General features: G+C 63.7%; 1 protein-coding gene across 3 annotated transcripts in view; it reads right to left on the bottom strand.

Moving 5' to 3' along the window:
- LOC118356487 (melanoma-associated antigen 8-like) overlaps positions 1–2,820 on the bottom strand; it is a 37,074-nt gene extending 34,254 nt beyond the window's left edge. The window contains exon 1 of one of the 3 annotated variants that reach the window (XM_035725401.1): positions 2,754–2,820. The gene's annotated coding sequence lies outside the window, so the exon portion shown is untranslated. The remainder of the gene's footprint in view (positions 1–2,753) is intronic. The other 2 variants (XM_035725399.1, XM_035725406.1) reach the window with 2 other exon arrangements.
- Positions 2,821–17,182: the final 14,362 nt, after the last annotated feature.

Here is a 17,182-nt window from a genome sequence, read left to right as displayed (position 1 = left end):
AAAAGGAGGAGTCACTTCGGGGTGCAGACACAGAGCACGGCACACGGGCCCCAGTGGGGCAGGAGGGCTGGGGCGGACTCTGTGAGGTCCCCATCGTCCAAGCTGGGCGGTCCCCTCCTTGGCCCCTCAGGGGACTGCTATTTCCCCTGGCAGGGCCTGGGCCCCACCCCCGCAGCCTGAGGCCACAGGGTCACAGCAAGGCCACGCAGCCCTGGGACCCCACAGAAGGTAAGCGAGGGGGCCCACCTCTGCCCACGCCTGCCAGAGGTCTAAGGGCTCGTCTCGGGATCCAGGGACGGCCAAGCTCGGGTGCCGTCTGTGTGGGATGGGCGCACCTGTCCGTCTAGTCCTTGACCCCACGGAAGGCCTGGGAAAACTCCCTGTGTTGACCCGAGGCCACCCTCTTGGTGTCGAGGCCTCATCTCTGGGAGACGCCAGAAGGAGAATTCAGGAGGCACAATTTGGCCCACCGATCGCCCGTCTCCCCAGGGCTGGCAGCAGTGGCAGGGTAGGCCCGGGCCCTAAGGATCCTGCTGTGGGAGGCAGGCCCTCATTTCTCATCTGCCCCCCACCATCAGGGCCAGACCCAGAGCCAGGGCACCTGCGTCCTCTGCTACCTGAGTGCAGACCCTCAGGCCCGGGACCTCTCCATCCTGAGAGGAAGGATCTGGAGAGGAGGAGGGACTCAGCCTGACAGGCCCCACCCAGGATTCCCAGGGCCGCCAGGTAGGGGTGGCACAGACTTCTGGGCCATCCTTCCTGGTCCCGAGGGGTGGGTTGGGAATCACTCACTGCTCCCCCGGGTGTCCCCACATTGACTCTTGGCAGGAGCAGGGGCTCCTGTGTGTCTCCCAGATGGGCTTCCCCAGATGACCTGACCCCGACCTCTCCCAGCATGGTCCTCAGCACCCTGAGAGCTCCGAGAAAAGGGGGAGGAGCCAGCACGTCCTCATCCACGGCCACGTCTCCATTTCCCACTGACTCTAGGCTTGGGTCCAGGGTCTCTCAGTCCTCCCTCTGCAACTTCAGCGTAAAGCCCAACAGGACCTGGGCCTGCCCCTCTGCCCCGCTGAGGGAGGCCCTGCTCCTTCGATCCACCAAGGACCCCAGGTTCTCGGGAGACTCAGATGCAGAAGTCCGGCCGCACTGGCCACGTGTCCCCATCCCGCCCAGGGGGGCCTCCCTAGACTGACCTCATGGGTGGGCTTCTGCGGGGCTCCCCTCTGTCCTCCCGCAGGGTTTAACCCTGGCCTCTGCACGCCACCCCCCGCCACTGAGGGACCAGGGCCCTCCCCTCTGCCCACGTGAGCATCTGCTCCTTTCATCAGGCCCTCACCTCAGTCTCTCTGAGGCCCGGATTCGGAAGTCCAGACTCACTACGGGTTCCAATCACCCCCCTCCCCCCAATGGACCTTCCCTGACTAACGCTGTGCTGGGGTCCAGGGTCCTTCACTCCTCCCTCTGCATCCTCAGCGTGAAGCCAGCAGGACCTGAGCCCGGCCCTCTACCCACCCGAGGGAGGCCCTGCTCCTTCTGCCAAGGCCCCCAGAGTCTTTGAGACCCAGATGTGCAAGTCCGGACTCACAACGTGCTCCCATCCCCCCCCCCCCCGTCTCGGGCCTTCCCTGACTGACGCTGTGCTGGGGTGCAGGGTCCCTCACTCCTCCCTCTGCATCCTCAGCGTGAAGCCAGCAGGACTGTGTCCGCCCCTCTGTCCAGGCGTGTGAGACCCAGCCCCTTTTGCCAAGGCCCCCAGAGTCTTTGATACCTGGATATACAAGTCCAGACTCACCACGTGCTCCCATATCCCCCCCCCCCCCCCCTCACGGACCTTCGAGGATTGACGCTGTGCTGGGGTCCAGGGTCCCTCAGTCCTCCCTCTGCATCCTCACCGAAAAGCGCAGCTGGATCTGAGACCGCCCCTCTGCCGACCAGATGGAGGCCCTGATCCTCCCGCCAAGGCACCCAGCGTCTTTGAGACCCGGATGCGGAAGTCCGGACTCTGCACGTGTTCCCTTCCCCCCCCCTACCCCCGCGGACCTTCCCTGACTGACGCTGTGCTGGGGTCCAGGGTCCCTCACTCCTCCCTCTGCATCCTCAGCGCGAAGCCAGCAGGACCGGGGCCCGCCGTCTGTCCACCCGAGGGAGGCCCTGCCCCTTCTGCCAAGGCCCCTAGACTCTCGGGAGACCCGGATGCAGCAGTCCGCCGCACTGGCCGCGTGGCCCCTTCCCGCCCTGCGGCCTTCCCGGACTCACCCTGGGGCCCGACCTCGGTGAGGTCCCCTCTGTCCTGGGCTCCTGAGTCCCTCGGTCCTGCCCCCGATCGATCCCCACCCCGGCACCACTCGGACTCCCTGGGGCTGCCTGTGCCCCTGCCCCGTCCCGACCTGGCATCCTTCCCCTCTGACCCAGGTCCTCAGCTCCCTCAGACCCCCGCCGCGCATTTCACCGGACGCACCCACCTGTGGCCACCCTCCCCGGGGGGGCCCCCAGGGCCGGGCCGCGGCAGGGCCCGAGTGGCTGGACCTGAGCGGGGAGGAGTGGCCCCCACAGTCCTCCCTCTCCCCCCGCAACCCGCTCCAGGGAGGGCCCGGGCCCGTCCATCTGGGGACCCCTGTCCAGTGCCCCGGGCCGCGGCGGGAGGGGCTCAGCGGGACGACGCTGTCCCCTGCCGGGGTCGCTCGGGGCTGCCGGCATGGCGACCTGGCTCCTGGGGGACCCCGCACTCTGTGCTCCCTCACGGGTGCGTCTACCTGCACGCCTGGCGTCTCCCGACCGAGATCCGTCCTCCCACTCACGGAGGTCCCGGGGTCTCTCAGGCCTCCGAGGCGGAAGTCGGCGCTCGTCACATCCGGACCCCACAGGAAGGGGTCCCTTAGGGTGACAGCACGTGGGGCGGAGATGGGTTCCGGGGTGGGCTACGTGGGGCAGGAGAGGGGAGCGGCGTGCCGAGTCCGGACTTCCGCATCCGGGCCTCACAGACGCTGGGGCCGTGGCCGAAGGAGCAGGGCCTCCCTCCGTTGGGCAGAGGGCCGGGCTCAGGTTCTGCTGTGCTTCACGGTGAGGATGCAGACGGAGGAGGGAGGGACCCTGGACCCCAGCACAGCTTGGGTCCTGGAAGGTCGTGACGGGGGGGGGGGGGGGGGGGCGTGGCGGCGTGGATGGGAGCACGTGGTGAGTCCGCACTTCCGCATCCGGGTCTCACAGACGCTGGGGCCTTGGCCGAAGGAGCAGGGCCTCCCTCCGTTGGGCAGAGGGAAGGCCGCAGGTCCTGCTGGGCTTTACGGTGAGGATGCCGAGGGAGGACTGAGGGACCCTGGACCCCAGCACAGGCTCAGTCCTGGAAGGTCCGTGACGGGGGGGGGGGGGGGGGGGGGGGGGCGGATGGGAGCACGTGGTGAGTCCGGATATTCGCATCCGGTCTCCCAGGCGGTGGGTCCTTGGAGGAAGGAGCAGGGCCTCCGTCGGGTGGGCAGAGGAGAGGGCCCAGCAGTAACCGGAGTCAAGGTATGAACTCTGGGGAAGGACAGAGGAGGTCTCACAGACGTTGGGCCATAGTGTCTGTGCCGGAAGCTCTCTGGGGTCCATGGGGATACGTCGCGAGTGCCGACTTCAGGTTCTGGGTCTCAGAGAGTCCGGAGGTCTGGTGTAAGGAGCAGGGCCTCTAGTAGGCAGGCCGGGGGGGGGGGGGTGCGGGGGGAGGAGGGCCCAGGTTCTGTCAGGAGTCAAGGTGAGGACCAGAGGGAGGAATGAAGGACCCTGGACCCAGTAGGGAATCAGTCCTGGGAGGCCCCTGAGCGGGAGGAGGACGAGTGGCGTGTCCAGACTTCCACATCCGGGTCTCAGAGAGGCTGGGGGCTGGGGTAGGAGGCAGGTCTTCAGGTCAGCAGCAGGGAGGGCTCCGTTCCTGCTGGAATCCAGGTGAGAACACTGAGGGAGAACTGAGGGGGCCCTGGACCCCAGAACAGAGTCATAGACGGGAGGCTCTGGAGCAGCCGTCCGCCTGAGGCGCACCCCCGAATTTGGCCTTGGATCTCAGGGATGTGCGGGGCGGTCAGAGGGGAAAGGACTCGGGACAGCAGAGGGCAGGGCCCCACGTCTTGTTGGAGACCAGGAGGGAGGCAGGCTGAGAGCTGAAGACCATAGAGCCTGAAACAGACAATGATTTTGTTGCCCTTGGGCTCCTTCTTGCATGTGCCCCAAGGTGGGGGGGAGCAGCTGAGGTATTGACTGACGTCTGCAGCCCGGGTCTGAAGGAGGTGAGCCTTGGTCTGAGGAGTGGGGCCTCAGGTCAGCAGAGGGTGGAGTCCCAAGACCCTGAGGGAGGCCTGAGCAGACACCCACCCAGACACAGGGTTCCCAATGAAGTCCTGCCCCAGGGGTCAGTCCTGCGAGGCCAGGCCAGGTGTCAAGAAAAGTAAGGGCCCCACTTTCTCCTCTGGGTCTCAGCGGGTTGGTGGCCTTGGCCTGCAGGATGCATCCTGGGGTTAGAAGAAGGGATAGTTCCAGGTCCCGCTGAAAGTAAACAGGAGCACCTTGCGGACAAAGAGTGGACTCCCGCCCCAGGACAGAGGGGCCGACCCCGACCTCAGCTCTTTGTGAATTGGGTGGGGTGCAGGGGGAGGGCGTGGAGTGCTGCCTCCTCACCGTCCTCTCGGAGGGTGAGGACCATGCTGGGAGAGGTCGGGGTCAGGTCATCTGCGGAAGCCCACCTGGGAGACACACAGGAGTCCCTGCTCCTGCCAAGAGTCAGTGTGGGGACCCCCGGAGGGAGGGGTAAGTGGCTCCCACCGCACCCCTCGGGACACGGAGGGGATGGCCCCGAAATCGGTGCAGCCCCTACCTGGCAGCCCTGGGAACCCTGGGTGGGGCCTGTCAGGCTGAACCCCTCCTCCTCTCCAGATCCCTGGTCTAAGGGAGGGGAGGGCCTGGGGCTGAGGACCTGGACTCAGGTAGCAGAGGAGTCAGGGGCCTTGGCTCTGGCTCTGGGCCTGGGGCCGGGGGCGGGGCGGGGGGGGCGGAGCAGGAGTCCTTGATGGGGAGGTGAGAAATGAGGGGCTGCCTCCCACAGCAGGATCCCTAGGGCCCGGGCCTACCCTGCCGCTGCTGCCAGCCCTGGGGAGACGGGCGATGGGTGGGCCAAGTTGTGTCTCCTGACTTTTCCTTCTGGCGTCTCCCAGAGATGAGGCCTCGGCACCAGGAGGGTGGCCTCGGGTCAACACAGGGAGTTTTCCCAGGCCTTCCGTGGGGTCAAGGACTAGACGGAGAGGTGCGCCCAACCCAGCACAGACGGCACCCGAGCTTGGCCGTCCCTGGGATCCCGAGACGAGCCCTTAGACCTCTGGCAGGCGTGGGCAGAGGTGGGCCCCCTCGCTTACCTTCTGTGGGGTCCCAGGGCTGCGTGGTCTTGCTGTGACCCTGTGGCCTCAGGCTGCGGGGGTGGGGCCCAGGCCCTGCCAGGGAATAGCGTCCCCTGAGGGGCCAAGGAGGGGACCGCCCAGCTTGGACGGATGGGGACCTCACAGAGTCCGCCCCAGCCCTCCTGCCCCACTGGGGCCCGTGTGCCGTGCTCTGTGTCTGCACCCCGAAGTGACTCCTCCTTTTCTCCTCCAGGGGCTTCCAGAGCTCAGAGTGGAGGCCTAGGTCCGAGGCAGGAGCCTCTAAGGTCCCAGAGCAGGGGAGGCGCAGGTGAGTGCCAGTGGTCAAGGTGAGGTACTTGCTCTGAGCGTGGAGCCAGGGGCTCGCCCGTCCCACCGCAGACGGGGCCACTCAGCACCCAAGTCCGACGCAGCGCACTGTCAGCTCCGGGGCTTCAGGCCTCTGCTGCCTGGGCCGCACCCTGAGGAGCCGTCCCACACCTTTCCTCAGGTTCTGAGGGACGTGCTCTGCAGGACGCTGTGGGTCAGAAGGGAGAGTGGCAGGCCCTGATGGGAATCAGTATGCACCCCTGAAGGATGCTGAGGGCATTTCCCATCCAGGCAGAGTGGGCCCCACTCTCCCACGCTCGGCACCCTCCGAGGGCAGAGGCAGGGAAGGCTGCGGGTGGTGCACCCACTCCCTGCCGCTGTCAGGGAGGTGAGATTCTGTTCAGAGGGCTGACTTCAGCTCAACAGAGGGAGCCATACCTGGTCAGCAGAGAAAAGACTTCAAAGATCGGCCAGGACTCAAGAAAAGGACGCTTTGGGAGGATGGAGGGTATGAACGTTTCCCCCCACTTCGAAAGAGAAGGGACCTTAACGAGAGTCCAGGTTCCCCGTTCTCAGCCCAGGGAGGGCCTAGCAGGGATGGCTGGATGTGGCTCCTCTGCCGCATGGTTGGGCCTGGGGGCTCTCCGGAACGTGAGGCCCTTGGCCTGTGGGAAACATCAAGGCGGCAGAGGGAGGATCCCAGGATCCCCCAGGCAGCCGTACGAGGACCCTGAAGGAGGGCTGACCTTACCCCCGCCCCCATCTCAGAAAAGAAAGGACTGCACAGAGTCCACCTCTGCCCTGGTGTCAGCCCCGGAAGGAACGGTCAGCGGTGGCCCTAGGTGGCATGCTCACCTGTCCCATGGGTCGGAAGGTGGGGAGTCCTCGGGGAGCTGAGGTCTTGGTCTGAGGGGCACATGGCTTCTGTCTCAGGTCGGGGGCCGGGAGGAAGGGCAGGCCCTGGCAGGAAGAAAGAGGAACCTACTCGGAGATTGAGGGACTCCCCAACCCAGGACAGGGGGGCCGGGCCCCACAGCTAGCCCTTTGTGATCTTGCATGTGGTGGAGATGTGGTGTAGATACCTTTTAGTACCAACCGCGTGTGGTGGAGATTCCTTTTGGTACCAACTGCAAGATGGAGGGGGCGTTGCCCACGACAGTGGATCTCGCCCGCCCACAAAGAGTCTAGGAATTCAAGGCAGTTCTGAGGCTCTATCCAGAGATGGCAGCAGCTTCCCCACAGAGTAGGTGCTCGGGCCTACAAGAACGTCCCACCATTCGGTGGTCACTTGGCCGGCCATGGGTTGTTCTGGGTGCTTGTGACCAAAAGGCCCTAAAGCAGAGGTTCCCAGGACCCCGTCCGCCGGTGCCCCGAACGGGCTGGAGCAGCTCACGGAACTGAGGCACACAACTCACTCACTAGACCCCCGGGTGCTTGCCAACGGATGTAGCTCGGGAACAGCCAGACGCGAGAGCTGCGTGGGCCACGGGAGGGCAGGGGTGTGGAGAAGCTTCCATGCCCTCTGAGTGCGCCCCTCCCCCCACACCTCCATGTCACCCACCTGAAAGCTCTCTGAGCCTGTCCCTTTGGGGATTGATGGAGGCTCCCTCACTCAATGGCTACCCCCCTCTGTGCTCTCCTGTGCTCAGGGGGTGGGGGGGGACTGAAAGTTCCCACCCTCTAGCCCCCTGGCTGGTGCTCCTGGCACCCAGCCCCCATCCAAAGGTGCTGCCCAAAGTCACCTCCTGGACATTAACAAACGACATATTTATCATTCCCCCCACTTTGGAAATTCCAAGAGTTTGAGAGCAGAGAGCTAGCGCCTGTGGACAAAGAGCAAAACCTACATTTACTTATAAATGACAGTATCCAAGGTGCCTTTTCAGGCTCTTGGGAGCTCTCAGGGAGGCGAGGACCATGCTCTGAGTGGACAGCATCACGTGATCTGAGGAAGCCCACCTGGGTGACAGGAGTCCCAGGTGAGGACCCCGAGGGAAGGGAGTGGACCCCAATTGCCAGAACCAGGAGGGGACCCGCCCCAGAAGCCTGGCCTGCCCCCACTGTCAGCCCTGGGAACTCTGGGCGGGGCCAGTCTGGGGCTGAGCCCCTTCTTCCTTCCAGATCCCTGCTCTCAGGGAGGCAAAGGCCTTGGTCTGAGGGTCTGAACTCAGGGTCAGCGGAGGCAGGATCCTGGGCCCTGGCAGGAGTCAAGGACGCGGCAGCCTCCCCTTCCCCGGGAACCTGGGAGGCCCCGGGCAGTGCGGTCAGATGGGGCCGCCCTCCCGTCCTTCTGTTCAGGCTCAGGGCTGTGTGGTCTTGTGCTGAGGCTTTTGCTTCAGGCGAGCAGAGGGGTGGGGCCCGGGCCCTGCCAGGGCAGAGGTGAGTCCCCCGATGCGCAGAGTGGGGAACACCCCCACACTCACCCCCCCCCCCCCCCCCCCCCCGGTGTCCCGCAGTGGGGACCTCCCGGAGTCAGACCCAAGCCCTCCTGCGTGCCCCCGGGGACCCTGGGCTGCACCTCCCAGTCTGCGCCCTGAGGTGCCCCCTCCTTCCCTCCTGCAGGGGACTCAGGACCTGGGAGGCGAAGGCCTTGTGTCAGGCAGGACTTCCTAAGGTCACAGGGGCAGAGGGAGGAGGCCCTTGGCTTCCCCCTTGGGTCTCTCAGGAGGACAGGCGGCCCCATGGGGGAGAGACCCCTGTGAGGGCCAGGGACTGCCCGCACGGAGACCCGGGGTCGCCGTTGTCACAGCTGCCACGGGGCCCTTCCCTCAGCCCGAGGCTCCTCCCGCCCCGTCTCTCTCCCAGGCCTTTGGGTCGCCTGCGCCCACCGGGCCGCACCGGGTGCCTGCCGCCAGACGGAAGTCATCATGCCTCTGGGGTGAGAGCAAGGAGCTCCAGAAGTTGGAGGCAGAGCTTCAGGACCCGAGAGAGGCCCGAGCACCTGCCTCCCGCACCGCTGTCCTGGGCTGCGGAGGCCGAGGAGTTCCTCTCCCCCTCCTCCCCCTCCCCCTCCTCCTCCTCACTGTCCTCCTCCTCCTCTTCCTTTGCCCTGTTCCTGGACACCCCAGAGGACGGGTCTGCCGCTGGGTCTCCAAGCCCTCCCCAGAGCCCTCTGAGTGCCTGCCCGCCGCCCAGTGCCGGGGCAGCCGCTCCCTGGAGCCTATCTGAAGATCTCTCAGGCTCAGCCCCGGAGGAGGAGGGCTCTGGCCCTGGGCTGGAGCCTGGAGCGGCCCTGCCCCCGCTGCAAACCACACTCCACCTGAAGGCGGCCCACCTGGTGGCCTTCCTGCTCCTCAAGTATCGCACCCAGCAGCCCACCAGCCAGGCGGAGATGCTGGAGGTCATCGGCAACGACGCCCAGGATGCCTTCCCTGTGATCTTGGGCCAGGCCTCCCACTGCATGCAGCTGGTCTTTGGCGTGCATGTGAAGGAAGTGGACCCCGGCGACCACTCCTACGTCCTGGTCCCGGTCCTGGGCCTCACCTGTGACGGGATGCTGAGCGGTGAGCAGGGCATGCCCAAGAACGGCCTCCTGGTTTACGTCCTGGGGGTGATCCTCGTGGAGGATGACCATGCCCCCGAGGAGGAGATGTGGGAAGCGCTGGCGTTCGTGGGGGTGTATGCAGGCCAGGAGCACATCATCTACGGGGAGCCCAGGGAGCTCCTCACCAAGGTCTGGGTGCAGGAAGGGTACGTGGAGTACCGGCAGGTGCCCGGCAGCGACCCTGCCCGCTACGAGTTCCTGTGGGGTCCCAGGGCCCACGCCGAAACCAGCCAGTTGCAAATGGAGGAGTATTTGCTCCGGGTCAATCCTGGGCAGTTGGCTTCCGCGCTGGCCCTGTGTGAAGAGGCTGTGAGAGATGGGAGAGAGGGGGCCTGAGCCCCGGGGGCACCTTCGCTGGGGTCGGCAGCTTCTCCTCCAGGGCTGGGCGTGAAGCGAGGCTGCTTGTTGGTTCTTCCCTGGGGCGTGTGTGCGTGTGTGTGTGCGCGCGTGTGCGTGAAGACAGAGCCCTGGGCGTCGTAAAGAGTGCAGGGCCGGGGAGGGTGGGAGCAGAAAGCAGGGCCAGGAGCCTTCTGGGGGTGGCGGGGGGGGGCAGTTCCCTGGGATGACTCCCACATCCAGAGCTTGGTGTCCTGGAGAAAGCTCCCCTGTGGGGTTCCTTGCCATAGAAGGTTTCATCCGTTTCAGCGGCTGAGTGTGTGAGTGACATCCACCCCGCAGCGTTTGTCCGTACCCAGTTCAAGAGTTAAGAGTTTTGTCATGTCCTGGAAACCATTTGGGACCCCTTGCCTCCTCGTTTCTGCTCCGGACCAAAATCACAGGGCACCGGTCTAGCGATGGGTTGAAAAGGCGAAAGAAAGGAGGAGGGAAGGGATGGGGGTCAGAAAATAGAGAAATAAAAGGAAAAGTTTGTTGGTTCTTGCTTCTGATGCCTTCCTGTCCGTCATTCCGCGAATACCAAAGGCACGCACCGGTGTGCTCCTGCGTTGGCCTGGTTCTTCCAGAGTGGAGGGGAGACGTCCTCCCAGCAGAGAGGGAGCCCTGCTCACTGGCTCCTTGATTCCCACACGTGGGCTGAGCTCTGCTCTCTGGAAGGCCCTGGGCGTGAGCAGTGAGGACACTAGCAGAAGCAGGACACGTCCCAGCCACAGGGGACTGAGTCTAGGGGCCGCAGTCCTGGCAGGAAGGTGGGGAGGGGAGCCCTGAGTCCTGCAGAAGAAACGGAGGCAGGGTGAGTGGGGGCGGCTCCCGGGGCGAGCACTGCGTTGGAGGTGCCCTGAGTCCTGGCGGCTGGGTGTGCCTGGTCCCCGTGATGGCTTCTGTGCGGCTGGTCCCCGGCACGCTGGGGTATGACAGCGGTCCTCCTTGGAGAAGGGGTGCCTCGGGTGTGGGAGCGGAGCCTGAAATGGATTCATTGCTCTGAGAATACCCATTGGTCCTGGAGAAGACAGAGCACTCCCTGTGACAGGAAGGAAGGGTGTTTGCTGCCTTTCAACTGCCTCAGAAGTTGTGAGCACAAAAAGAGAGTTCTGTTGCCTTTCCAACATAGGGTCTGTGGAGAGATCGGAACCCTTGTACACCCTTGTGGGAACGTAACCCGATAACAGCTGCTCTGGAAAAGTGTGTGACAGGGCCTCAAAAAATTAGAAATGGAAATGACTGTATGAGCCAGCAATCCCAATTCTGGGCGTACAGTTAAGGTCTTTTTTTTTTTTTTAAGATTTTATTTATTTATTTGACACAGAGAGAGAGAGAGAGGGAGAGAGCACAAGCAGGGGGAGCGGCAGGCAGAGGGAGAAGCAGACTTCCCGCATGAGCAGGGAGCCCGATGCGGGGCTCGATCCCAGGACCCCGGGACCATGGCCTGAGCCGAAGGCAGCGGTCTAACCAACTGAGCCACCCAGGCGCCCCTACAGTTAAGGTCTTGAAGGCTGGGTCTCAAAACTCCTCTGTGTACCCATGTTCACGGCAACAGGATTCCTGATAGGTGAAATGTAGGTACGTTCATGTGATTCATAACGCAGATATATGGTTGGGCATTCAATGACCAAAATGCATTTCTCCTATATATTGGGTCTTGGTCCAGAGTCCTGGCTCTGAGCTCCTCAAACCCTCTTGCAATTCCAAACCCTGGAGAGTGATGAAGGTGTCTTTTGTTACGAGCCTGAGGTGACTTTGAGAAGCACCTAGGGAGGGGGCCTGATTGCCAAGTGCACCAGCTAGGGGGTTAGCGGGTGGGACCTTTCAGTCCCCCCACCCCCTGACCACGGGGGGAGGGCAGAGGGGCTGCCGATTGAGTGGGGGAGCCTCCATAAAACCCCAAAGGGACAGGCTCAGAGAGCTTTCAGGTGGGTGACATGGAGATGCGGGCGGAGGGGCGCACTCAGAGGGCATGCAAGCTTCTCCGCACCCCTGCCCGCCTCCCGTGGCCCACGCAGCTCTCGCGTCTGGCTATTCCCAAGCTACATCCGTTGGCAAGCAGCCGGGGGTCTCGTCAGTGAGTTGTGTGCCTGAGTTCCGTGAGCTGCTCCAGCCCGCTCAGGGCACCGGCGGACGGGGTCCTGGGAACCTCTGCTTTAGGGCCTTTTGGTCACGAGCACCCAGAACAGCCTAGGGCTTGCGACGGGCAGGAGTGGGGTGGGCCGCCAGGTAGGACTGGGCCCTTAGCCTGTGGAACGCGCTGCTGTCTCCGGGTGGAGAATGGCAGAAGGGAGGTGACCGGTGGCCGCGCTGCCGGAGCCACCCCCGCTGTGTCACACTGCTGTCCGGCTGCTCGCAGGCTCGGCCGTCGGCGGTCCGTTTCGATTGCCCGCCTTGTGGCCGCTCCAGGGGCAGCACGGGAGCGTTCCTCAGGAGGGGGCAAACTTCTAGGCGCGCTTCTGGGAAACCGGGATCACAGAGCCCTCCCCCTGCCCCGCACGTCCCGGGTGTAGGGCTCGTCTTTCCTCCATGGTTCCAAAGTCAGCGTGTCCGTTCAGTAATCAAACTGCATTGTTTCGTCCCCCCCCCCTTCTCCCCCAGGCCCTCTTGTCTACAGGGTTCCTGTGCAAGAGGGTCTAAAGCATTTTCACAGACCAGCGTTGTCCTAGAAGGGAACCGAAAAGACTCGTCATTGTCAAGAGGTGGGCAGGATGACGACATCTTGAATTTCCAGCAGTTTTTTTTTTTTTAAAGATTTATTTATTTGAGAGAGTGAGAGAGAGCACGAGAGGGAAGAGGGTCAGAGGGTCAGAGGGAGAAGCAGACCCCCCCGCTGAGCAGGGAGCCCGATGTGGGACTCGATCCCGGGACTCCAAGATCATGACCTGAGCCGAAGGCAGTCGCTTAACCAACTGAGCCGCCCCGGCGCCCCTTTCCAGCAGGTTTTGAAACGGGTGTCCATAACCCTTTGCATCCCGATCGCTTATCGCGTGAGGGGGAGAGGAAAGAGCAAGGCCTTCCCGGGAAGGCTGGGTGAACACCCTCACCGCCTGGTGGGTGCAGCAGGAGCAGGCCGAGGGGCCCAGGCAGGCAGTCCTTGTTGTAGACTACAGCTAGCCAGGCTAGGCCCGCACGGTGAGTCCAAGGCACAGGGGTCTGCGTTGGATCTGTCCAGAGCGCATGGAGGCCTCCCGGTCCCGGGGATGGGCCCCCCGGGGACGTGCGGCTTCCGTGGGCATCCCGAGTCAGGAGTGCACTCACTGGTCTGTGTCGGAAATGCCACGCCCCCGGGCAGCTCTGTCTCCCTTGGTCGCAGGAGAGAACAGGCCCTCTATCGTGCACGTCTGCAAGGGACCGCGACGGTCCAGGACGGCCCCCAAGATGTGCGGACAGATTTGGGACCCCCCCCCCCCCCCCCCACCCCAGAGGGAGGGTCCCAAATCTGCAAGGATCCCAGAGCTCAAGATCTGTTCGTGGAGCTTTGCCTGACTTCCTTTCAGCACAGCTGGTGCTGAGGCTGAACAGGCCCACCCACAGTGTACGCTTGCAGCTTTGGGCTCAGCGTGCAAGGCAGCCAACTAGGCTTTGGGAGCTCGGGGGCTAACAAAGTCAGTGGCTTTCGGGCAGCAAGTCGAGACACTGCCAGGCCAGACAGCGGCTGCCCAAGTCCCCGTGACGAGCAGACGCTTTCCCGAGCCTTTCTGGCCTTGCCCTCCTTCGCGTCTCCCCCGGAGCTGGGCTGAAAACCCTGCACCTCGCCTTGGATCAACATCAGCCTCTAAGGATCAGACCTGTGATTTCCCAAGAGCTCATGAGCAAACTGCAGGGGGCTCCAGGGATTGGGGGCTGGTCCAGGAAGAGGACAAGACCAGGACAGGCAGCAACACACAAGCGGCTCTCCTGGGTGGCGCCTGAACGGAGTCCCATTACAGGGGAGCCCCCTCACAGCGTGAGACTGCCCAGGGCCTTACGGTCGGGGGGGCGGGGGGGGCACGATGCAGGATGGCAGTGCTACGGTCTCAGTGAGTTCCGCCCCCCTCCCCCAGATACATCTGTTGAAATCCTAGGCACCAAACATGATGGTCTTTGGAGGTGGGGCCTTTGGGAGGTGTTTAGGTCAAGAAGGTGGAAGCCTCGTGGATGGGAGGGAGCGCCTTGTACGAGAGGCTCCAGAGAGTTCCCCGGCCCCTTCCACCAGGAGGGGACACAGTGAGAAGGTGGCAGCTGTGAACCAGGAGGGGGGCTCTCACTCCACCTTGCTGGCACCGTGTTGGCACCTTGCACCTCCAGCACCAGGAGAGAGAGCGATGTCCCGTATGCCTGAGCCGCTCAGGCTGTGGCGTTTTGCTACAGCGGCCCCGTGGGCTAATGGACAAAGGGCAGGGAAGGATCTGCTCGGGGAGGGGGCTCAGCTCAGCAGCTCGGGGGACCGGCTGGGGCTCTGAGAACCACAAAGCTCTCTCTTCTGTATTCTTAGCCGACGTGGCGTGAGGCCTGGTGGGGTATGGCAAGCAGGCAGGCTCCGAATGGCCCGAAGTCTGCCGCTTTGAGCTACATTTGAGGCAATCGTCAACATGAAAGAAAATTTGAGCTGGGCGCCGGGGGCCGTTGGAGCCGACGGGAGGCAGTCGGCTGTGATGAAATCCAGCACCTAGGGGCCCGCGCACACAGGACCCGTTTGGCTCATTTTGGGAACACGGCCTGAACCCTGCTTCTCCAGTCTCTCAAAGTCTCTGTCTCTCGGCAGGCTGCCTCTCCCTCCGACGTGGCCCTCCTTTTCCAGGGGCTCCAGCAGGCAGGACGCGCCAGGAGACGGGTTCTGTTTCCGAATTTCAGAGTTCACAGCAGAGAGAGACCGTGGTGGAGTGACTGTGACGCCACGGCTCCCGGTGGGAGAAGGTCCGTGAAGGAGACGCGTCTGGCAGACTGCCGCAGGGCCAGCCAGCGGGAACCGGGAGAATCTGGGCCCCCCTGTGTACAGCCAGGGACGGAAGCTGGCTGGGAACCAGGCTCGCATGTGGCTCCTCTAGAAAGGCACGTTTTACCCGACGGCCCCGTGCCATGCTTAGCCTCTAAGGACATGCTTCCCCTTGTCCCCTGAGCCTCGGACGCTACAGAAACGTGACACCACCAGACCAGGAAGCGTCCTTTGCTGCTTGCCCCCCCAGCGTACTGGGGGGGGGGGGAAGGGGGAAGGCTTCATGGCTTCAAGGCAGACAGAAGGGCCTGGCTCCACTTGCTCAGGTGGAACCTGGGCCGCTGACTCCACCTGCCACGGCCTCGGCTGGGCCTTTCCTGATACCTGCCCGAGGGACCGTGGTCCCGAGTGAATGGCCCAGACCCCAGGAGTGCTCAGCACGGCCACGGTGAGGCGGGTGTCCTCGCCGACGGCTCCTCCTGCCCCGTTACAACACAGAGCTGTTTTCCAGGACGCGAAAGCCCGCCCAGCTGCTGCTGGGGGGCACAGAACTTTCGGGGACCAGGTTCACATGGTGGTCTCTGCTGTCCTCAAGGACCGCCTTCCTAGTCTGGAGCGGGAGACAGGTGCATCTCGCCTGGGATTGCATGTGGGAGCTGGGGGCCGGGTATGGGTGCGCCAGGAGGGGAGACTTGAGGGGGCCCGGGCCCCAGAGGGGGGCCTCACGGAGGCAGCACCACAGGAGGGGGCAGCTCGGGGTCCGCCCCTGACAGGAGCTCCAGGTGTATGAGAGAGCAGTGCTGGCAGGCACCGCGGCGGGGGCCGGGGGCTGGTGCCCCACACACCATGAGTGAAAGCCGCCGGAGGGCCTCTGGGCTGGCGGCTGCGGGCCCGGGGGGGGGGGGGGGGGGCGGGAGAGGGCAGGCCTGCGACGTATGCCTCACGGCTTGTGTCCAGCCACGGATGCGTTCCTTCTGAGCCGTGGCTGAGAAAGTCCCCTCGGCTGGGACCTGAGCCAACCGCAGGGGAAGGGCGGTGCCTGCCGGGCATGGAGACCAGGAAGGGGGCAGCTCCCGGGACCCAGGGAGCAACGGACGGCTTGAAGGACGGAGGCCCGAAGGCAGGGGCGGCAGGCAAGGCCACAGAGCCAGGCTCGCTTGGCGGAGGCGCCGGGCCTTGGGCCCCATAGCCCAGCGCTCGGCCCCTTTCTCGATGGCCACAGGGCTGCGCAGAAGCTGTGGCGAGCCCCTTCGGGGTGGCTGTCCTCGCAGCCCCCTCAGCTGTGCTCTGCCGAGTCGCCTGACTGGGGCTTTGGCCCCGCGTAAGGCGGCCACCCGCCCCGGTCATCTCTGGGGCCTTTGGAGCACCGACGAGCAGTCATTTCTCTCCAAGGGTCTTGAGCATGGAAGCTGTTTAAGAAAGACTGTCTGGAGTGGCAGCCACAGGTCCTAGGGTTGGAAATGCCGGGATTGAGAAGGCTTAGCTGAGGGAGGCTGAAATGTCCATCCTGCCCTCCAACTAGACTGAAGATGGCACTGTGGCTATTTCCTCTTCAGGGGACAAGATGAGCCTGCTGTCCTAGATGCTGAGCCCCAGAGGAGATTTGGGGACTTGAGAGCAAGAACGTTAGGCAACGGTCCTACACCAGACGTAGGACCTGAGAGTGCCTAAAACAAGTCAAATCAAATCACTGCCCGATCGGTGTGGAGCGCCAGACTGTGGGTTCCCGGCTGGTCATCGCTCCCACGTCCCCCCCCCCCCCCACCACCACGGTCCGGTCCCTCTAAGTAAACAGCAGAGCGCAGGGGCTCGCAAAGGCCACGGCAAAATATCATTTTCGTTCTTTAAAGAGCTCATTGAGGAGAAAATTCTTAGGTACGCAACTGAAGGAAGCTGGGCTGTTTAACCAGAGACTCTAGGAGCCCCCTTCTGAGAAGCCGCCAATGGCTTTTAAATGGTGGCCCTTTTCTAAGCTCCCGTGTAAATCCTTAGCCTCTCGTGGCAGGCCCCCACAGCACGCACTGACTTCTGGAATGAACACTTGGTAAACTGTCAAGAAGCCCGGAGACCACGAAGCCAGCCCGATTCTAGACCTGGGGGCTCCATCGAGGGTCCCAGCCCTTGGACGGAAAGTCCCCCCGGGAGACCCTCTCCCGAACCCTCTTGGCGCTCCCCATTTAGACACAAAGCATTGACCCTCAGAGAGGGCGAATGACCCTCCTCGGTGGCAGAGCTGGCTCAAGGAGCTAGGATCCTCGCAGGCGGGGGCCTTTCCACGGCACCAGAGCGGAGATTGAGAACAAAGCTGTCCAGGTGGCTAGGGAGCATGTATCCCTCCAACCACCGTCCCATCCTCTCATCTATGGTGAAGATGACTTTCATTTAGGTTTGTGCCCCATCCCACACCCAGACTCTCCTCTATTTTCAGATACTGCCTATTGGCTTCCTCTGGTCACGGCGAGCTAAACAAGGAGGAGTTTTCCTGGGGAGTGAGTCTGTATAGAACAGGCCCTTGGAAAAGTAACCGCAGAGCAAACGACACTACTCACTGTATCTACCATCAAGGTCATGGCAGGAGAGGGACCACAGGCAGTCAGGGGTGGGGGTGGGCTCGGGGCAAGGGGAGCAGGGCTGGCATGGCCGTGGGTCCGTGAA

This window comes from Zalophus californianus, chromosome X (assembly GCF_009762305.2).
Source record: "Zalophus californianus isolate mZalCal1 chromosome X, mZalCal1.pri.v2, whole genome shotgun sequence".
Classification (NCBI taxonomy): domain Eukaryota; kingdom Metazoa; phylum Chordata; class Mammalia; order Carnivora; family Otariidae; genus Zalophus; species Zalophus californianus.
Note: the sequence above shows the minus strand (reverse complement) of the source record. Positions and strands in the feature narration are given on the sequence as shown.